The sequence below is a fragment of the Adiantum capillus-veneris genome, chromosome 3 (assembly GCF_014529385.1).
Source record: "Adiantum capillus-veneris isolate H3 chromosome 3, ASM1452938v2, whole genome shotgun sequence".
Taxonomy (NCBI): domain Eukaryota; kingdom Viridiplantae; phylum Streptophyta; class Polypodiopsida; order Polypodiales; family Pteridaceae; genus Adiantum; species Adiantum capillus-veneris.
The window spans coordinates 19,939,534-19,962,938 of record NC_140933.1 but is presented as its reverse complement, the minus strand read 5'-3'; the positions used below and the strand labels follow the sequence as shown (position 1 = coordinate 19,962,938).

General features: G+C 40.8%; 1 pseudogene; it reads right to left on the bottom strand.

Annotated features, from left to right (window-relative positions):
* Nucleotides 1–9,711: 9,711 nt before the first annotated feature.
* LOC147460572 (uncharacterized) lies at nt 9,712–11,115 on the bottom strand (annotated as a pseudogene).
* Between the last annotated feature and the right edge of the window lie 12,290 nt (nt 11,116–23,405).

Genomic DNA, 23,405 nt, shown 5'->3' with positions numbered 1-23,405 from the left:
AGAACTTGTGTGCAATTTCAAAGTAGAGACCTTACAATCTCCCCAACTTAGAATTTGAGATGCCCTCATCTCAAGAACAGTGAAGGGTAATCCTTAAGAAGGGATGTCTCATCTTCCCAAGTAGCATCTTCTATAGGAAAATCCTTCCATAAGATAAGATGTTCTTTGATGGATCCATTCCTAAGCTTTCTCTCTCGAGTTTCTAGGATAGTATCAGGTTGGAGTTGTAGAACATCTTGAGCAGGTAAAATGATTTGCTCATCATCAAGGACATGGTCAGGGTTATATACATAAGGTTTTAACAGACTTACATGAAATACATCATGCACTTTGAGATGAGAAGGTAGTTTTAGTCTATAAGCTTGATCACTTACAACCTTGATTATTTCGTAAGGTCCACATATCGGTAGCTAAGCTTCTTATACCTTTCGAGAGACAGATTGCTCTTTTTGGGCTTTACTCGTAAGAAAACTTTGTCACCTTCTTTGAAAATCCGATCAGATCTTTGTAAGTCAGCGTACTTCTTTTGTCTATCTTGAGCCACTTGAATATCCCTTCGAATAGCTTTGGTTTGAGCTTCCATTTCTTCAAGTATTTTCTTTGAGGCTTCTACCCTTATAGTGGGGTCAGAAAAGTTAAGAGGTGATAAACATTCTTGACCATAAAGAGCGTTAAAAGGTGTCATTCCAATACTTGTATGAGTAGAGGAATTGTATGCATACTCTACCAACGGTAAGTATTGAATCCACTTGCGAGGCTCTCTATTGCAGTAGGCTCTGAGGATGTCTTCAATTACTTGATTAACTCTTTCAGTTTGGCCATCAGTTTGAGGATGATAAGCAGTACTAAAACATAACTGGGTTCCAATAGCTTGAAACAATGATACCCAAAACTTTGAAGTAAACTTGGCATCACGATTGCTAACAATCCTCTTGGGTAAACCATGAATTCTGAAAACCTCCTTCACAAACAGACGAGCAATATCTGAAGCTATAAAGGTTGTCTTGACTGGGATTAAGTGAGCCACTTTAGTAAGCAAGTCGACTATGACCATGATTGAATCATATCCAGCTTGGAGAGAAGGAAACCCGGTGATAAAGTCCATGCTAATACATGCCCATTTCATTTGGGGAATATCTAAAGGATGTAATTTACCTGGCATCTTTAGTCTCTCTGCCTTAATCCTTTGACAAGACAAACACTTCTTGACATAGCGAAGGACATCACCCTTCATACCTTGCCAATAGTAACTTCTGCGAATTGCATTGATGGTTTTGGCATAACCTGGATGTCCTGAAGTTGGGCCATCATGTGCTTCATATAGGATAGCATTCCTTAGGGTAGAATCCTTAGGTATGCATAATCGATTCCTATAGTAAATTTTCCCATCTTCTAAGGAGTAATGTAGAGGTTTAGGCTGATTTGATGATACCCTCTCTTCACGTAGGATACTAGCAAGCATCTGGTAATCTGTATCTCTGAGAGCAGCATCCAAGACCTTGTCTAGAATAGGGTTGTTAGCCATGGAAATTGCCCCCAGAAAAGATTTAGGGATTAGGGCATCTGCCACAACATTATCCTTACCTGGTCTAAATTTAATATCAAAATCATATTCTTGCATGAGCTCTATCCATCTCCTCTGTCTCAAGTTAAGGTTAGGTTGGGTAAAAATCCACGTAAGGCTCGTGTGATCTGTTACCAACTGGAATTTGCGTCCCAGTAGATAATGTCTCCATAGCTTGAGAGCATGAATAACTGCTAGCAATTCTAAATCATGTGTAACATAATTCACTTCATGAATCCTAAGCTTGCGAGAAGTATAAGCTACAGGCCTTCCTTCTTGAGTAAGGACTCCTCCTAATGCAAGGTTACTAGCATCTGTGATCACCTAGAATTCTTGGGTGAAGTTTGGAAGTTTTAAGAGAGGTTCTGAAGCAAGATACTCCTTAAGCTGTTTGAAGCAAGATTCATGTTTTTCTTCCCAAAGTATCGTTGCTCCTTTCTTTAGCAAGTCGGTTAGTGGTGCAGCTTTAAGAGCATAGTCCTTTACAAAGATCCAGTACCACCCTGTGATACCTAAGAACCCTCTGACTTCGGTTTGTGAAGTGGGTTGAGGCCATTCCACACTATCTTTGACTTTGTCAGGGTCAACAGAGACTCTTTCAGGTGAAATGATAAACCCTAAGTAACAGACCTTAGGGGTAAAGAAGGTACATTTGCTTTTCTTTGCATACAGCTTATTTTGGCGTAAAAGCTCTAACACTTTCCTAACATGTCCTTCATGCTCTTCCTCTGATTTGGAATAAATTAAGATATCGTCAAAGAATACTAGGACAAAATCATCCAAGAATTCTCTAAAGATATCGTGCATCAGACGATTGAAAGTTGCAGGGGCATTCGTAAGTCCGAAAGCCATCACTGTAAATTCGTAATGACCATAACGAGTGTTGAAAGCTGTTTTGGAGATATCAGCCTCCTGGATTCGAATTTGATGATAGCCAGATCGAAGATCGATCTTTGTGAATATTTTGGCTCCATGTAATTTTTCCAGCATCTCATCAATACGAGGAATTGGATATTTATTCTTGATGGTAACCTGATTTAAGCCCCTATAATCTATGCAAAGTCGAAGAGAGCTATCCTTTTTCTTTTGGAAGAGAACAGGTGCACCCCATGGAGATGTACTAGGTCGGATAAACCCTTGCTCAATCAACTGCTTGAGCTGCCCCTTGAGTTCTATAACCTCTGGAAGTGACATCTTGTACGGCGCTCTTGAGATTGGTTCACTACCTGGAAAATTTTGATTTCATGGTCTACCTCCCTAGGTAATGGTAGTTCAGAAAGTTCACTGGGGAAAACATCCTAAAATTCTTCTAGCCACATCGGTTCAGGGTTGGAAGAAGATTTTTCTACTTTGTTTAGCTTGACTACAAAAATTTGTTGACCCTTGCATAACCCTTTCAAAAGACGATTAGCTTTGACCAAGTAAGCTTTTGGTCGTCCATTTTGGCCTTGAATAGTGACTTCTTGACCTAGGTTGTCCACAAAAGTAACACTTCCTTGGGCACAATGGATATTGGCATTATGACTGGCTAACCAATCCATTCCAAGAATTCCGTCATAGATTCCTATGGGTAAGGTTCGAAAAGTAGCAGAAGTAGAGTATTCTCCCAACTTGAAATCTATTTTTCCCACAGTGTACTGAGATAACACCTCCTTTCCATTGGCTAATTCAACTCTCATCTTTCTTGTAGGATGTTGATTAAGTCCTAACCTCCTTAAACATTTAGGTGACAAGAAAGAATGAGTACTACCACAATCAATAAGAAGCTCAATTTTTTCACCTTGGTGATTTGCAGGTGTTTGAATGACACCATATTGTTGTCTTGCTCTTGGGTTATCAATTACAGCATGTAGAGTTGCTCTTTCCTCTTGTTCTTCTCCCAATGTTGGTTCTCCTATGATAGCATTGACTCTGGCAGCCATTCCGCGCCCTCGACCTCGTCCTCCATTTCTTCCTCCACGATTTATTATTTGTCCTCGTCCTCTAGCTCGATTAGGTGTATTTGTTGCGGAGACTGGCCTAGGACATACATTCTTGAAATGTTCTAGCTCGTTGCATTCATAGTATCTAAGATCTGCATTTTGAGCTCCATTTGTTGAAGCTGCAACTATTGGATGAGTTTGGTGAACTGGGTGAACTTGCCTTTGGTTCCACATCATAGGTCGTCCTCTCCTTCCAGCATTCCTTAAATTTCCATTTCGTACCCTTTGAGAGTTTGACATCTCTTTAGCTAAGGGTTTAGCTCTTAAAAGAGCATCTTGAAAATTTACAGGCCTCATGGCTTCTAGACGAGTATTTAAAGGAGAATTTAGCCCTTGGCAGAAACGGGCTACTTGTTGATCTGCGGTCATTGGCGGAGCATAGCGCCTAAGAGTTACAAATTTGGAGTAGTATTCTTCCACTGTAAGATGAAACTGACGTAAGTTGAAGAATTCATTCATCTTAAGGGATTCGTGTGCAGGTGGAAGATAACGTCCTTTGACAACATACTTAATGTCTTCCCAAGTTTCAGTGTTTTGAGCTACTTGATTATCTTTGCAATGTTGTTTCCACCAAAGCTTGGCATCCCCCGTGAGACGAAACGTAGCCAACATTGCCTGGTTATCGGGAGTAGTACCGGCAGCAGCAAAATAATCCTCCATCTCTTCGAGCCACACTTCAGCATCACGCTCAACTAGGGCCCCTTCCCCTTTGAAAGAGGGAAGTTTAGCTTGCTTGAGAAGTAGCTTTTTCTCTTGAAGAGATGTGTACACCGCACTCTGTGCAATATAGATTAAGTGAAACTTTATTGGATACTCTAACTTTAATCCACTTTAAGGCAAGACTTGATCAAACAATAATACAAACAAAAGATAATATTAATCCAAACTTTATTTATATACACATTATTTACTACCAAGGTTGGTAGTCTTTAGGTACAAGGATTGTAATGTCTCTATATTTTGAGTTTAGTGACTACAAAAGGATAGGCTAAAGGATCAAAATAATAAGTTTCCTTTGACCCTTGAAAGCTACGAGATACACATATGGGTCGAATCCTACCACCATGGATAACTTTTGTAACTTGGTTATAGACCCATTGAGTCTGATATATCTTTTCTCCTCCCAAGGTAATGGTAGCATCCGGATTCTTAGTACCAAGGAAAAGATAAACTTCGATGACTTTTAACTCCTCTGCCCAACGAAGTTTCTTGAGGTTGGTATCCATGCACCATATCTTGTCAGCATCAATGGTATAGATTCCTCCAGATGGACTCTAGTTGATGCCCCATCCTCTATGCACCCTTGGAATAGGTGGTGCAAACACCCTATCCAAAATCATCATCACCCTTTTTCGAAATTGATAATTTGGTGATTGGCATGCATTTTCAAACATGATGGTGAACACCTGGAATTTCTGGTAGGCTGAATGAACATTTTTTGTACCAGGAAAGTTCAGTCTTCAATACCATATAAAAACTCAAAACAATTTTTCTAGGTTCTTCTATTATTTCAAACATTCGCATCCTTCAATATCCAAACATCAATCTAAAAATCTCCCCAAGCTTTAACCTAGGCTCTGATACCAGTGTGAGGTCCCTGCCCCTTTTTGAGAGGAGCGGAGTACCTTTGATAGGTCTCCAATCCTGAGAAAGAAAAACCAACGGACATTGCCTTAGCTACTACGTAGCCACGGGCATGAACCATTAGTGAAGGATTTGTTCTATCTCGCTATGGCGGAGCGTGAACCTATCTAAAAACTATCTATAATCAATTATACCTAAAAGTATAAATCTTAGACTGACCAACCTGTGCGCTTTTTTCCCCATGTTTTAGAAGCACAGCCGCCAAGGTTTGTCTCTTTTAAGATTTATGACTAATAAAAAAAAATTCTAGCATTGGAAAGTTACCCGACTCATCGGGTCCACCCGTCCATAGAATGATACCGTCGGGGTATCATTCTCCCACTTTCCACACCACACTCACCCTTCTTTTGTTATCTAATTACTACCACACTGTTAAAACATACATGTTCCTTTATTTTATTTATGATACTGGTTCGTTAAAAAAGCCCTTCAAACAGTATTACAAACAATTGTCAAACAAGAAGTCGTCCAATTTTAAACCAACAACCCTTGGATTAGGTTCACTCAAGAATCTCTACTGACGCTATTATGTCCGATCGGTATATACATTATTTATAAAAACCCTTGTCCTCATGAGCGTCCCATACCGCTCGACAAGTATTTGTTGTGCTAATCTGAACGTACTCCCATCACAACAACAACGGTGCCAATCTGGGGGTCATCCTCATGCCACGACAAAACAAAACTGCAGTATCCAGCTAGGGTAATCTGGGTGTACTCCCACCACAGCATCAGTGGTGCCATCCTGGCGTCATCTCACGCCTCGACAACTGCCACATAATACCAGCGCTAATAAGTAGAGAGACTTGAGAGAAACCATACCGAAGGTTTTGGACAAACATTCGTTCCTATAGCAACCAGTTTAACCAGACAATCTTTCCTACTTGTCAAACATATGACGAGTTTCTTGGGGTTAAGCCCCGTGGTTTCGGTCCGTGTTTTCTTTTCATAAGGTAAATAATATATTCCTATGTTCGCGCATATGCAATGATGCATAACTTGAAACTGCAATACTAACCTGTACCATAGCTCCGATTGGTCCGATTGGTGGAGACATAGCATTTTCCGCAGGGATTCCACCGTTACTTGTACCAGCTTCATGATCATTAGCGCCTTGGGTTCGAGCACGCTTTGGAGCCATTTTTTTGTACTACACTTATATTATACACTTAGAACTTTAAATTGGTCAATTTTTCTAGTAATCTCCTTGTTTGCAAAGAGAGTCTGTAATTTGAACCCTCGCCAACTCGGATTCACATTTAGTGTTGTTGTTCTACATCTAATTTCTATACATCAAATATTTGCTAATCTTAATTAATCAAAAATTAAGTGTGTAAATTACGAGTGAAAGTTTAGGAATGCATTACTTTTATGCTTCACATTTCTAATCCAATTCTAACTTCAATTTCTATACTAAAACTAAATCAATTTTTAGTATTATTCAAAATTCTACTTAATCTGATTGACAATAAAATTGGTGAATGAGAATATCATCATGTATAATAAGAATATTATGAGTTCTCTTATGTATTAACTTTCAATTAACAATATATAAGTTAATAGTGAAGATGTACTAACTAAAGAGAGTAGGTATACTTAGAGAGATTAGAGTAAGAGAAAACATACACACACATCTTTTCTAAAGTTAATTGAATCTTACTATCCATTAGAAGATTAGAGTAAAAGAGAACACACACACATACTTTTCTAAAGCTAATTGAATCTCACCAATCTATTAGAGAGATTAGAGTAAAAGATAACACACATACACACACACATATCTTTCTTAAAGCTATTTAAATCTTACTAATCTATTAGAAGATTAGAGTAATAGATAACACACACACACACATAACTAATTGAATCTTACTAATCTATTAGAGAGATTAGAGTAAAACAGATAGCACACATACACATAGTTAATTGAATCTTACTAATCTATTAGAGAGATTACAGTAAGAGATAGCACACATACATCATTCCTAAAGTTAATTGAATGCTTAATTAATACGCGCCTTATTAGTCCACTAGAGTTTTTGCTCTCTTAGTGCTTTGTGGACGCCTTCTCTCTAAGAGAAGTGGCAGCACTTCGTGAGCGCTATAGAGGCAATCTCTATGTCTAAAGTGTGAGCATGGATGCTCTATTTATAGCAGAAAGAAAAATGTCCAATTTTTTAAAATAAAAAAAAATATTTTTTAAAATAAAAAAATATATTTTTTAAAATAAAAAAATATTTTTTTTTCAAAAATCATACCCGCGTTTTTGGTACCCTTGTGGTACCCATGAGCTTGACCACTTTGTCATTATCACCAAAAGATAAGGCCACACAAGCCCCCCTTCATTAAGATTAGTCAAGAGTAGCCTCTCCTTTTTCATGTGACAGTGTGTCCCACTTTGTCCCCTCCTATGTGATCCATGTGCCTTCATTTGTCATCCCTGTGTATTCTTTTGTCTTTATAATTATTTTATTTATTTCCTTAATAAGAATTTACTTTACATTTTTAAGTTCAACTTTACAGTCTTATATTAAGTTTACAGTAGTAAAAGAAAATTCTACAATCAGTAAATAAGTCTTGCAATAAGTTAGTTAGTGATTCATATAGCTAAACATGTCAGAATTTTGTAGCGTAAATTTTAATTTTTAGGCTTTCTAAACCTACGACTCATAATTTGAAGTCGAATATCTTAAATAAGGAGTGATGGTTCAAAAAAAATAAAATGCGTAATAGAACTTGTGTGCAATTTGAAAGTAGAGACCTTACAATCTCCCCAACTTCGAATTTGAGATGTCCTCATCTCAAGAATAAATGTCAAGCTAGTCCTCATGCTTCTTTTTCCTGCACAAAAGTAAGACACAAAGCACAATACCTCGAGGGGCATATCAGCAGGAAAAGAAGCAATAGTGAAAACAAAATAAAAGTCCTAAACTAAGGTTTGAAAACCTAGATATCCATAGGGAAAAACCCAGTGGGAAAAAGTGCCTCTGGTATATGCGCATGCGTCTAGTGCACCATGATCAATCAATACAAATCAAATTCGCGTGCGACTAGAACGAATAAGAGAACCCTCTCCAAATAAAAGGATAGCTCTCTGTCTAACGGTCAAAGACTGGCTAGCACCTAGATTTATACATGTGGTCTCCATTGAAGGGAAAATATCATGTCTAGGGATGACATCAGCCTCTATGTCCCTGGTCATAGGTCTCTGAAGCTCATGTATCACTGGTACACTCCTACATAGCTCTATGTCTCTATGATGGTCAATAGAAATCTGACTCGAGCTAGTGCTAGGGTCTACGTGTGATAAACTAGGGGGAAGGCTCTTCGGTAGCCAGATCTGCAATGCTCGCGCTCTCATAGGGATACCGGTATGAGCTCGTCTAGCATGTCTGTGTGTGCATCTATCCCTAGGACATGCTCACTGGTGTGGAGGGGCTAGCCTCTCTATGGGCCGTCTCGTCTCTCGACATCTAGCTCGTGGAGGTCTCGCACGAGGGTATGATCATGTATGCGCCAAGTATGCTACCACTCGTGGCCTAGGTACCCAAACATGCGTCTGTCTCTCGAAATAGTCATGTGCCTCAAGTGACCATCTAGATGTGAGCCAACCATGTGAAAGTCCGTCATCGGTCATATGGCTCTCTATAAACACAATCGTGTCGTCACAAGGCAAAGATCTAGCGTGTATCTCGGTACGGGGAACATAGACCTGTCGAAGGGTTCGGGAAGCTCTACGTGGAAAACTACGTGCCTCATCTATCATGGGTCGCTCCTCGATGGCACTACTCGTCGCTGCGGAACCACTGTCTAGAGAAGGCTCTACACATGGCTGGGATGCCTGTGTACGTGGTCTCCAAACAAGTCTAGTAGGCGGTCTCGTATCCCTACATCGTGTGTCAGTAGAGGTCACTCTAGTCCATGTACGTCCAGGTATTTGTGGTGTAACCTCTATCGGCGTGGTGTCTCGAACGTGGTCTCTACGAACCTGATCTAGCAATATAAGGCTCGTGGCTGGTCTCCGCTCAATTGGGTGATATGATCGTGAATCGGCACTCGTAGATGGCACTAAGGCGGCATCTACCTGGGGTGGCTTCTCTCTCGGTAGCTCACAGACTGTGGCACCACTATGCATGCTAGAAGTGTGGGACATCGATGCTATCGGCTCTGCGGTCTCTCTCGTAGAAGGAGCGACTCTCCCATATGGCTCTGGCTCAATAGCTATCTCTAAGGGCCGTTGTGAGGTCGGAAAATCTAAACAAGGATGCTCATAGGTAGCCAAGAACTGCATAATGGTCTCATCTGTGTCTAGGCCAGGGTCACTCAATGTGCGACTCTGTGAGGTCTCTTGCTGCACGCTGGAAGTCTCGTGGACGAGAGCGGCAGGTGGTGTAGGCTCCCTAACAATGCTCTGAGTGGTCTCTAGTCTCGGGGTTGCTGGAGCTATCTCTCGTGGAACACTCCTCAGAGGCTCTCGTGTAGGCTCAAGCATAGGTGTGTCCTGAGCGGCTCTCTCTCGTGCGGTCACTCGCTCGTCAAGATAGGCGTCATCCTCATCGGCCTCTCCCAAGGTGGTAAAATACGTCGCAACAAAGGAGGCCTAGGTGGTGATATCGCAACTGGTGTGCCTGGAGGACTCGGAGCTCTCGGTAACCGTGGAGCTAGCATGGCCGTCGTGGGTAAACATAAGTCGTGATGCCTAAGTCGAAGTGAGTAGGGTAGACCTATAGTCAAAATGTACACTGCGTGGCCGGTATCCCTATAAACTCGCTCACGTGGATCTCCTATCAAATGTGCAAGAAAGTGTGCGGAAGGATCTCTGGATCCACCAATCGACAAGCGTCTGTACCTACAACCGAGCTCATCTAGATAGGTCATGGTTTGCTCAACTCTGTGAAGCTCCACTAGCCTAGGATGTGTCTACGTGTCTAGGCGATCGTCTGGGTGTGCTCGCTCAATATCATCGAAGTCAAGGGTCTCAATCGAGCGATACTGCTCTCCAAGCTCATCAATAAGGACTGCTCTATCGGCCTGTGTGTAGACTCTCACAATCTGCCTAGGTAAAGACAGTGGTCGCTGTGGGTCTGCCATCCGCACATATAAGTGGTCATGTAAATCAACATAGAAGGCAACACCACGCTGGTACTGGCCTATGATACATAGAATCTAACCCTCTATCTGTATCATGCTACCTGCGGTCTCTCTAGCCTCAAGCGTAGTGGTCAGTGGTCTAGGGGCACTCATATCTACAATGTGTAGTCTACCGTGTCCGAACTCTGGTGCTCTCAACGGTGGTGCTAGGGTCATCATCGCCTCTCTCGTATGGTCTCTAATATGGGTCATCAGAGGCGGGGATGGGTCTCTAGATGGTGCAAGGTGTCGAGGACGAGACTCCCTAAAATATGTTGCTCGCGGGCTCTCTCTCTCGGTCTCACTATGAGTGGTATGCAAAGTACTAGCACTCGTCAAGGTGTGCATCGCTCTAGACTCGTGGTAGCTCGAAACGCCTGGCAGCAAATCAGGTCTAGGTGACGAGAACCCTGGCGGTGGTCTCCTGAGTGTCCTGGGTGGTGGCACTATGTGTAGAGGAGGTGAGGGACTCGGTCGAGGATCATATGGCAATCCACAAGTCAAAAAGTAAAACTCAGTGCCTGCGGTGCTCTCGTAGCATCTGTCTCTAGGCTCGCCAACTAGTGTCACATCTCTGGATAGGCGTCGACTGGATGCACGACACTCTAACTGATATCGACGCTGAGCACTATCAGTATAGACCACTCGGTGACCTACCCGATGTAATTTAACCTGCTCAGGGTGGTCAAATGCCTCAAAGCAGTTGTCTGCGTGTACTAGCTCTATCTCCTCTCACCTAATCGAATAGTCGACCTCGTAAGTGGCACGAAAATCATCTCTAAATGTGCCATCCAGCATGTCGTCGGGATGGACTTGCACTATCTGGAATGTCTATGTGGGGCCAAGGGAGGCACGACACTGGACAAAAAAGTATCCCTGTGTGTCTGTGTAAGTGGGTCGGCCTCTGTGCTCGCCTATTAGCGTGAACAATATATACTCGGAGCACTGGCTCGTCATGGCCATCATGTGTGCGCAAAGTACACTCTCGGCGTGTGCACGGTCTCTAGTCGGGCTCCTATGTCTAATCTCGGGCAATCGGGTCAATGGGGTGTGTGGTGCAAAATGTGCGGGGTGATGCGTGTAAACGTGTGTGTGCGAAGCGAATGTACAACGTGGCGTGTGTGAATGCACATATGCGAGTGAAGGCGGGTGCAAGTGAATATGTGGACGAATGGGTGTGAAGTCTCCCTCTCTCTCTCGTTGATGTGCAAAAAAAGCTCCTATCTCTCTCACTACGTGGGCACGTATCCTATCTCCCTCTCACTGCGTGACGCGGGAACTTTCTCTTCTCTCTTCTCTCGCTTCTTTTTTTTTTTTGGTGGAAAAGCCTCTAGGCCACAAACCCTTCACTTTTGCAACTTCAGAAAAAAAGCATCTATCTCTCTTTTGAATTGAAAGTGAACTGGGTGGAGGGTTTGTCTTTTACTCTTATTGAAATAAGAGTGGGCACTATGCACAAATTAAAAGGAGGAGGGGGTTTCTTTTACATGACATTGAAGTAAGGGGTGCTACACAAATTGAGAGGGGGACAGCTCACAAGGGGGGGGGGGGGGGGGGGGGGGGGGGTACAATATTAAAAAGGGGGGGAGGGGGACAAATTGGAAGAGAGGACAACTCACAAGGGGGAGTACAATATTAACAAGTGATAAATCACAAGGCCTGCTGTCGAGAGGAAGAGACTATAGTAACACTTAGGGAAAATTATCAAAATATCACTCTAATTCGTGGAAATTTCCAAAACACCCTTCGAATTTCTAACATTCTCAAAATATCCTTGTATCTACTCTGGTTGGATTGTTCAAGATTTTCGAATCTTTGTTCGTTTTTGACAATTGAGATCCGTTTTTGAGTGTTTAGCATGCAATTGAAGTTGTCACAAATTACCTCACAAAAAAGGGAATTATGTCTAAAAACAATCAAGCAATTCATCTTCAAAACATTCATAACCAACCCAAATTCTAGTTTTCACATCTTGTATGATAGACAATCAGTCTACTTATGAAAATTTGCAAAATTTTTGTTTTTGGAGAACCTCACAACCAAGGGCATGTTGGAAGATTTGGAGGGTATTTCAAGAATTTATGACAAAATACTAGGAGGCGTTTGGGAATTTTTAAAATTTGAGGGGTATTTTGAAAATTTCCACAAATTAGAGTGGTACTTTGGTTATTATGACTAAAATTTAAGTTTCAAACACTCTCTCCAACTAGTTTGCACACATACACACATTGTCGAATCTGTCATAGATATCGATGCCAATTTGAAACATTATGATGCCCTTTCGAAACCCATTGAAACTAGGCAATTTAGTCTTCGTGACTAAGTGCACATGACACCCAATGTTGGGATAGTGATTAAACTTGAAAACACCAAGAGATCATTCTACAAAGGCAACTAATGGGAAAATTGATAAAACCTGTAGATATACTCATTGATGCTTTGTATACTTCATATATTTATCGTACTGGATCCAATCTTCAAGAAGTAGAAGCCCTTTGCTTTGAATACATTTTTATCCACCACCAAAAAACAAAAACATTGGGCTTGCTAGCGAAGAGAGCAAATATAAGAAAGAAAAATGAAGAAAATAAATTAAATCTTTGCAAGTTTCGATGCCACCCTTGCACTCAACAAAGTTGACAATCAGTGGAGAGAAAGACTCACAACATACATGGACTTCAAGTCACAACATACAAAGACTCCAATGCTACATTTTTCGCTTGCAATGAGTCAATTAAAGCAAGCTGAAATTGACTCAATGCTTTTCTTTTGAACTCTACAAAGCAGAACCATTTAAAAACAATCCGTGCTTGTGAGCCAAGCAGTAAAAAGCAACCAAATCCTACCCAATCACGTGGGGAGAGAGAAAGAGAGCTCTCAGACTCTCTCTCTCTAAAATTTCTGATGGTGTTGGTGGATATTCAATCCTATCTTGATTCTCCCCTTTTCCATACACAATGGTCACCCTTTTCCATACCCTATGGTCACTTTGCAAAGGCATACATTATTCATTGCCATGTGAAATGATCCGCATGCAATTGCCTAAGTGCAGAGAGAGAGAGAGAGAGAGAGAGAGAGAGAGAGAGAGAGAGAGAGAGAGAGAGAGAGAGAGAGAGAATGGTTCAAAGTAGATGCAAACCCTACAAGATGTTGACTTCATACCTGACCATGACATCTAAATCTGCTCTTCCATTTCCCTAGTCCATTCAGCATCACAAAACAAGTCTACCACCAAACAACCTTCAACATAATGCAAATGGAATTTGAGTCGGATTCTTGTGACTAACCTGTTTTCATTACTCTCTTCCTCTCGATCTATTTGGAGCTTTCTTTCGTGCCGTTTCCCTCCCCTCCTCTTGACCTGCCTTGGGCGGATCAACTACCGCCATAGGCCCAAAACTTTCCATAATGCATACTACATGTGTCTTGTGACAACAATATAACCGGATGTTCGCGAGCCATGCATAAGGAGCTACTAGTTCTGCTGCATCGCCGTAGTGCAGCAGGCCCGCCGGCTCCCTTGGCCAGGAAGTCTTATCCATTTGCATGCCTTGATCAGGCTCATGAAGAGCCGTCTAACTCTCAAAGATCGTTTGCTGGCTATAAAACACCAGTGTATCCACCACTGTGATATTCCTCGCAGGGTCTTTGAGGAGAAAGGGGGTATTTCTTATTCAATGGAAACCCCGCCCACGCCCTCCCCAACTCCATCACGCTGTCGAGAGCCGACTCCGCATCCTTTCCTGCGCCAAACATTCTAACCTGCAATGCCCAAACCAGCGCCACTTGCAACTCTATCCTAGACTCCTCCACCCACAACCCTGGAAGATTCGCTGCCGCTATCTGCTTCCACATGTCGCCTGCCCCTTTCAAGTAATCGCATGCCATCGCTATGCCATGCTTCTCTTTATATAAGTGCCTAATCATATCCTTGTTGAGCTTCTTTATCAAGGGCGGCCGAATGTTGCGTTTGTAATCGCCTGTAAGCTTCGTGAATGCGAAATCCAGGATGTCCACCCGGTCTGCTTCCGACAACCCCATGTCCACTGCTATCCTGTAGACCTCGTCTTGAAAGCATAAGAGGCTATCCTCCTGGAGAGGCCTTTGGGAGAAGCAGGCAGGGGAAAGAGCAGTTGTACTCAGGCCCGTGCTTCCATGGCAGCACAAGCTGCGCAGAATGGGGCAAAGCACTTAAAATGGCACCTTCAACATCGTCAGAAACGAAACAAAAGCATGCTAGAGAGAGAGAGAGAGAGAGAGAGAGAGAGAGAGAGAGAGAGAGAGAGAGAGAGAGAGAGAGAGAGAGAGAGAGAGAGAGAGAGAGAGAGAGAGAGAGAGAGAGAGAGAGAGAGAGAGAGAGGTTCCATCTCTTCAGCTTCCTCATTCGACCTCACCCCTGCAATGGTTGTTCCACGTTCATCGCCAGCAAAGAAATCTCCAAGAAGACCTGCGTTGTGAATACTGCAACTGAAGGTGAGATGGCATGAGCACGGGGTGAAGAGTGCATCAAAATGCGCAGATGCTGAGATGTCTTTCATAAGTTGATGTTTGTGAGAGACACAGAGAGCACAGCCCCGCGCGCGAGAGCGAGAGAGAGACAGAGAAAGACGACGACGACAACGCCTGTCCTCTGGAAAAAGTTAAAACCTTTTAATTTTTACAAACCTTACAACTTGGTCATGGAGGATGCACGAGAAAAGAGGAGCCAGCTGCCAGACTCTAATTTCGAGCATATTCAATAATTTAATCTTGGAAAAAATCTTACCTCAAGATCTTTTGAGAGAAACATGAGATTGTCCCCCAATATGGGGTACCCAATAATATTAAATGTAAAAATAATGCGAATCTGATTGATCCTTCTGACAATGAAGAGTGAGGCATTCCAGCGACCCCTCCAAGCGCCCCTTCGCCTGCTGCCAACTCCTGCCACCTGCTCGCGACACTTCCTTCTTGCACGAGTGTCCTCAGGCTCCCTGCACGCAACCCTTCACGTCTGCTACCTTGAGCCTCGTTGACGCCTCGCAGTCATCATGTAGGGGGTACCGACTGGGATAAAATGAAAAATTGGGATCAATCTGGGTAGCATGCACATAGGAGGAAGACAAGAGGAATTCAGGAGGCGGGACCGGTACGCTCAAGGAGGCGAGCATGAGCTGAGCGGGTGGCAAGAGCTAGCAGCACGCATAGAGCAGGGGTGTGTTGCAATGTTCTACTCTTTTTTTTTAATTATAGAGAGAAATTGTAGACACCAAGTTGGGAGCATTAGAGTGGTCTACGACAGGTGAAAACGAGTCGGAAACTCTCTGGTGGTTAGGTTCGACTCTCTTGTAGATCATTTTTAAACCTTGAAGCCTTCAACTAAGGCTAGGAGCATAAATTACATTGGGGGTGGAACTTGGAAGCATCTCACCAATGAATGAATAAAAGGTGATATGAGCCAGTAGGGGACACCCAGTAGGTCCCGGCAATCCAGTAAGACATCTGACATACCGGTGACCACATTGGATCCTTCAGCAACCCCCAAAAGGCTCAAAACTAAATCGACGTATTTTTCATTAGAGACAACCCAAAATCTTTAATATTTCAAAATTAAAGACATATCCATCATTAGAGTTACACACTCTTCGTTTAAAATGAGTGTCCACTATCTTATTTCAACCAATGAGCAATTTTTGCCTATCAAACAAGTGATAAAATCACAAGGCTTACCAGGCATGATGAAAATTTCTTTTTGACATCCAATTTTTCAAGCCCCCTTTCATATGCTTTGTGTAATGCAATCAACTTATATAATTGGCCATATATAACGTTAACTTAAAGATATAAATACAAAAAATGATTTGCAATTTTGATATTGTTTTGATAGGCAAAATAGCCCTTGAGAAAAAAAGTAGGCGTCAATTTTAGGCCTTGATCTGAGGGTAGATCCCACTTTAAAATCACTACATCTCTAAGCTTTTGAGAAAAAAAAACATAAGCGTGAACATAGAATTGAATTAAAAGAGCACCCTTAAGCTCTACACCCTAAGCTTTAGATCCCTATGCTCTACACCCCACTTTAAAAACTCTACGTTTTTAAGCTCTAGAGCCCTTTTTACAAATTTAAAACTGAAGATCCCTAAGTTGTAAATCCCACTTTAAAAGCTTTAAAGTTCTAAGTCATAAGACTCTAGCGTCTCGGGGTGACCCTCCCCCTACTTGTGGATCCATGTAACATTTTCACTTTCTTTAATTCAAAGTTTTACCTTCTAATAATAAAAACAAGGTGAAGATTTCACGATGGCCTCAAGAAGGCATCATTTTTTCCTCTAATAAATGATTATTAGAACACATTTGACATGTTAATGGACCTTGTGTTCATGAAAAATGTGTCCCAGCTTAATATTCTGCCGTTTTCAATTTCAAAAATGTCAATTGAGAGTAAGGGGAAAAGGCCAATTTTTGCCCCAAAATAGAGAAAAATAATATAAAAACTCGAAAAATAAATCTAATTTTTTAAAAAATTCTCTTAGTAAATTCAAGAAAAGGAGTTTTATATGTCTAAAAAAATGATATTTCTCGAACACTTTAATGGAGAGATTAGAGAGAGAGATGCACGTGTACACGCACACATGCTCATTTTCATAATAAAAATATTCAAATGAATATAATAAAGCATGAAATGACTTGAAATGTCACCTAGAAAAGTTAATGTGAGAGTGACCATTTGATGGTGAAAGAATTGTAAGGGGAAGAGGAGATTTTTTGCCCCAAAATAGAGAAAAATAATATAAAAACCCAAAAAATAAATTTAATTTTTTAAAAATTTCTCTTAGTAAATTAAAAAAAAAAGAGTTTTATATGTCTGAAAAAATGATAATCTCGAACACTTTAATGGAGAGAGATTAGAGAGAGAGATGCACGCGTACACACACATGCTCATTTTCATAATGAAAATATTCAAATGAATATAGTAAGGCATGAAATGACTTGAAATGTCACCTAGAAAAGTTAATGTGAGGGTGATCATTTGATGGTGAAAGAATTGCACGTTTTGCTCTACCACTTCCCTATGGCCTTCTTGGCCAAAAACTATAGGTCCTCATTGGATCATTGGAGACTTTACTTTAAAAGTTCTACATCTTTAAGTTCTAAATTTAGCTTTAAAATCTTTAAAAATAGAAATAAAAAATCTTTAAAGGTTAAAGCCCCAAATGATAAATTCCTTCCATAAAGTTTTAACTAACAAAAATGACAACTTTAGCTTATTACCTTAAGTTTCTCAAAATTCTCAAAATGAAAAGGTGGGCAACACAAATTTCAAAATGAAAAGGTGACTCTTGGGATTTGTGGAGCCTCTAAGGCTTTATCATTTAACATGTAAGACTGTCAACTACGTTTCATGCTTCCAAAGGCATTGTGCAACCCAAAATCTTTTCCTTGATATATGAGAGTTCATTTCATATTTCAAAACTCAAGACATGCCCATCATTAGATTTACACAATTCATTTCAATGAGTACCCACTATCTTATTTCAACCAATCAACATTTTTGACATGTCAAAAAATGCTTAAAATACAACTCAACCTTTTTCCTATTTTAGTCAGCAAAAAGAGAAGTGATCTCTATAGCCTTTGCCCTTTGGGCAGGCCAAAAATGCTTTAAAATACAACTCAATTTTTTTATATTTTAGTCAGCAAAAAGAGAATGCATCTTTATAGCCTTTGCCCTTTGGACAGGCCAAAAAAAGGGAGGGGGGACAAAGTGGAAGAGAGGGGAGGAGGACAACTGACAAGGGGGGGCAACGCCTTGGGAGAGGTGGGTTTATTGGGGGGGTTGAGCTCCCTTTAAGGAGCTCCCCTATGCGTTTTATTTTTTGATTTTTTTTTGAAATAAGAATATAAAAGAAAGAAATAGAATGAAAATAAAGAAATAGAATGAAATGAGAGAAATGAGATAAAATAAAGGAAAATAAAAATAAAAGGGAATAAAAAGTAAATAGAATAAAAGAAAATAAAGCAAAGTAAAAAGGCAAAATGAAAAGAAAGAAGGAAGAGGTGGGGGTGTGGATGTGTGTATGTGTGTGTTTTTTCTTTTTTTATTTTCCAAAATACCCCAAAAAGTATAAAAAAATTGCCCAAGAACGTAACAAATAGCCGAAAATGCAAAATTTAGGAATAAAAGAAAATAAAGCAAAGTAAAAAGGCAAAATGAAAAGAAAGAAGGAAGAGGTGGGGGTGTGGATGTGTGTATGTGTGTGTTTTTTCTTTTTTTATTTTCCAAAATACCCCAAAAAGTATTAAAAAATTGCCCAAGAACGTAACAAATAGCCGAAAATGCAAAATTTAGCCTGAAAAATATGAGAAAGTCCCGCGCTCGTGAAGAATACATCGACAGATTCGGCGCCTAAATTTTCATCAATTTTTGGTCAATTAATTGATTTTTTTGTCATTCAAGAGGCAAAAATTTGTCTTAAAAATACCAAAAAATCATCGATTTTTTTTTGAAAATTAAGCAACCCCTTAAGCTCACTTAGACACACATTCTCACCAGGAATCACCCACTAATTCATCATACATACCAAATGGTAGCAAAAGGCGAGATTCTTGGAGCGTTTTTTTTTGCGTTTTTTGAGCGTTTTTGGCCCGAATCGACCCAAATCAAATCCGAATGAAGTGCAACTTTCCAAATCACTTTGATAACATATCGGAAAGATAGATGTAGCACCAAAATGCATAAACAATCAAAACAACTCAATATGGCATCAAAAGCATACTTTCCAAATGATGATTTCAGAGAAAACGCTAAGTGCTTGACTACTTGAATGCACAAACCAAATCAGCGTTTTTGCAAGCACAAATACACTTTCCCGGATGTCCAATTGCACAACTTGAATGCTCAATGCTTATACCAACAAACGGATGACCAAATCACACAAATCCGACATCAAAAAATTGGCATTCAAACGGATTTCAGAGAGCACACAAAGCACTAAATCCCAAACACCAAACCACCAATGCACACAAGGGATGTAGAGCACTTACATGACCATAATCAACGCATCGAATCCAAGTCCAAATGATGATTACACACCGTGTGTGTACGTGAAGCTCCGGATCCGGCGTTTTCACCTACAAGCAACCAAATCTCAAATGCATGATTTGCAACCAAACATCAACGATTTCAACCCAAAATCATGCACACCTTGCCTCTAATTAGGCACAACCATACATGTGTAAGCTCAATTGCTAGTAGATTAGTGAGAAATCAGTGTGTAGAAAGAGAGAAAATCCGCAAAATTTGTCTACATGCTACCAAAATCAAAACCTACCACCATTCCTACAACCATAAACCAAAACCTAATGAAGATTAGTGAACTCAAACCATCACACCGGTGATCCTCTAGCTTAGGCGCTCGATCCCCGGCAACGGCGCCAATGTTGGCGGTCGTAGAATAGAGCTCAACCCACCAACATAATGTCAATCCGGTGGATCGGAAGCTGGCTAGTGCATGGAGGCGTGGATGCACCAAATGTGATAGCTTGAGGACTCTAGGAAGAGGGGAAAAGCATGGGAATAGAAGAGGGAAAGCTCCGGAAGCTAGATCTACACACACACACACACACTCAACCTACACTCTAACTCTCTACACATGAGGACATTGATGCTTTCATCTCAAGCACACACACTCTAATCACACATTAAGCACACACCCGGAAGCCTAATTAGATCAATGCATGCAACACACGTACACACACACACTATAATCTACCACACATGTGAAGCTAGAATGCTCCGACACGAGGGAAACTTGAGAGAGAAGAGGAGATTAAGACTTAATCATTCAACAACAACACACATAAGCATGAAAGAAAAGAGCAAGTAGAGAGACTTAGCTTCCATTAACCCCAAACGTCAGCTACATGTGTATGAGGAAGCTCCAAGCTCCATAGCCACTCCTCTTCTTCTTCTCCACACTCACCTCACACTGTCTTGAGCTCTCTTTGCTCTCCAAGAGTTGGCTCTTCTAAGAATACCCTTTCACATCTTGTCAATTGAGTTATATACAAAGAGCTTCTAAAAATGGGCAGCCGGCCAAAAGTGTAAATGCATGTAATAGGCATCTAGGCTCGTCTACTCATAGGCGTACAAAGTGGAACTCAAGTAGATCCCGTAGATACAAAGAATATGTGTATACACATATGTGTACACACCAATGAAGCACAATGCATGTCGTTGGCGCTCGCCCGTCAATAGCTTGTTGTAGCTTGGTGACAAGATAACTCACAAGCATAGCGGCATCATTAGTAGCACCTTCATATGCAAAATCAAAGTCGTCAGTATTCATTCTACTCTCTTTATTATTGTTAGCCATGCTAGCAAAATTTAGGTGTATGCTAACTTGTTCTTTGGTTCAGCTTAATAACCTCTCATAAAATACTTTTATGACCTCTGCTCTTAAACAAGAAAAGAGAAACCAATAGCTCTGATACCAATGTAATGGAATTAGGCTAATAACATTGATTGTAGAGGAATTAAAATGACAGTAGTGAGCATTTCATCAAGATAATTCCTAATGAAGATAGAGATAAAGTACTTGGTTAAAGATAGAAATATAAACATAACACCTAGTGAAACGGCTTTTCAAATTTTGCCCCACCTGTCTCTTGGTATGTACTTGGTGGCAAGGCTTCAAGGACCTTAAGAGGAGAGACCTGATGCAACAAAATAACAAAAAAATCTATGTATTTATTTTGTATATAACTATGGTTTTGACACATTTGGAGCTTGAAAATAAGGAGAGGTAGGAATAAACCCTATGAAAAAGAAATTTCATTGGATGCCGATTCTACCCAACTGTCACTACCTAAAACAAGTGAAGAGTAAAAGTCAATAGTGAAAGGAAAGAGAATCTTATGCATTATGGAGTTGTAGTCAACAAAATATTATCAAATTCAAGCCTAATTCGCTTGTGGACACAAGGCTTGCAAATGAAGTCAAGAGGGGACCACCTGGAAGACTTTTGGAAGGGAAAAGACTGACACATATTTTTGTGGGATTTTTTCTCTATTTTTTCTATTTCAAATTGGAAAAAGTTTTCAATAGCAAAGTTGTAAGCATTGAGCTGATTTTTTTGTCTCTATTTGTTTTATAATTTTTGGATCTACAGTTTGGGAGATATGGCCAAAATGGTGGAGCCTATCTGTCCACATGGGAAGAAGTCATGATTATCCAACTCCACCACACACAATTTCTTATAGGTTTCTCTCCATTATTTCTATATTTTCTCTTATTTTAGCAAGACTTTCTCAAATATTATAAGGAGCTCTTGGACTCAAGCTGTGGAAGGTGGCATAGAGACAAAACTCGCCACCATGATGAAGGCGATTAGGAGGAGATTGGTCAATAAGCAGGGCACACGGAGATCTCTCATTGGGAGAATGCCTCTAACTGAGGTTACTTTGTAATAACTCCTTTTGCTCATAATGTCTTCGCTAATCACTCTCTTGGCCTATAAAATGAGTCCTCCTCTTTTGTAAACACACTACACACACACATACACACTATCCCATACCCACACACCTACACATACACACCATTGTGCTACATACTAGTAGCACGAACCCTAATGACATAATTACAGCACTATCACCATCACCATGCACAAAATGAGCACCATATCTCCACACACTTGTAATGAAGGATTGAAGGCATGATTTCAAGAAGAAGACTGATGGCTACACTCATGATATTCCTCGCCATCAACTCCCATCCCTCCATTATGCATCCTACGATCTTGTCCCCTTCTCATCTTCTTGCCCTATGCTACCTATTGTATTCATCTTTTGCAAGCAATCAACACATCCCATCTTGGTGCCATACCTTGTGTTTTTTGGCATACACTTCATCATGAGTATGGTTTATGCTTGTTCTTTCCATTTTTCTTATGTTGAGGTGTGCGGATTCCCCATCATACACACACTCTTTCTCTCCCTCACATATTCCTATCATCTTGCTACTTGCATCTTAAGGTGTGCGGATTCGCCACCTCTTGTATGAGAAGTGAGCATACTTGCATGTTTCCCTTACCTCATTATCTTCCTTACTACATGAACGAGTAGCAAGCCCATTCTCACTCACTCACCATTCCTCTCATCTTGTTACTTTGACCACCCCATCCCACACTTGGGTGTGGATCTTAAAATTATTTTCCATGGCATGTTTGATTGTGTATATGTATGCATCCTCGCCGCATATCTTGCTAGGAGATGCCCCTATTGTGTACCTCCCATGATGAGGCCATCGTGAGTAGTCTTGGTGTAGAGCCCACTCAGTTTGTTTTGCACTTCCGCCTCTCACCCTTTAGCTTGGCATGAACAATACTTGTAAAATAAGAGAACTAGAGAAATTGACAACAATTGAGGACCGTATTTACATGGAGCCGGTTCCCACTCCAAAAGGATTTTGTATTATATGTTATCCCATAAAGAGAGACTTGGTACAATACATTGTTTGTGTTCCTTGAGATCCTGTTAATGCCATGAGGATGAAAAGATTCATGCACCAATATTATGCCCTAAATAAAAATTAAACTCACTTGCAATAGCATAAACTTGTCCCCGGCCTCAATCCCAAGATCTCAAACACCTTCAAATGTGGAGAGAGTTGGTAGGGAGTGAGGGAAGTGAAGAGGAAGAAGATGAAGCATACAAGAAAGAAGTATTCTCCTTACCATAGATTACTCTTAGAGCTTATCTTAGCATAGTAATGAAGATAGTAGAGGGATGAGCACGCCATTGAAGCTTGAACTTTTCTTGGATTTGCATTCCATAGCCAAGAGGTGTTTGTGTAGGCTCTCTACTTCTAAAGCTTGGAAAAGGAGATGGAGTTCTTGCTCAACACATGAGTTTTGTGAGTGTGGGTGGTTGAGTATGCCAAAAATGAGAGCCTCTTCTTGCCTTGGTCAACCCCCCCTCTTGCAAATACTCATGATTGCATCCTATTGGTCCATGCCAAGGCTTAGCCAATGAGAGATAACAAGCGAGGTATGTCGCCTTGTGACAAGTGTCCTTATTTTCCCTTTAGAGAGATCTATAAGTAAATATGT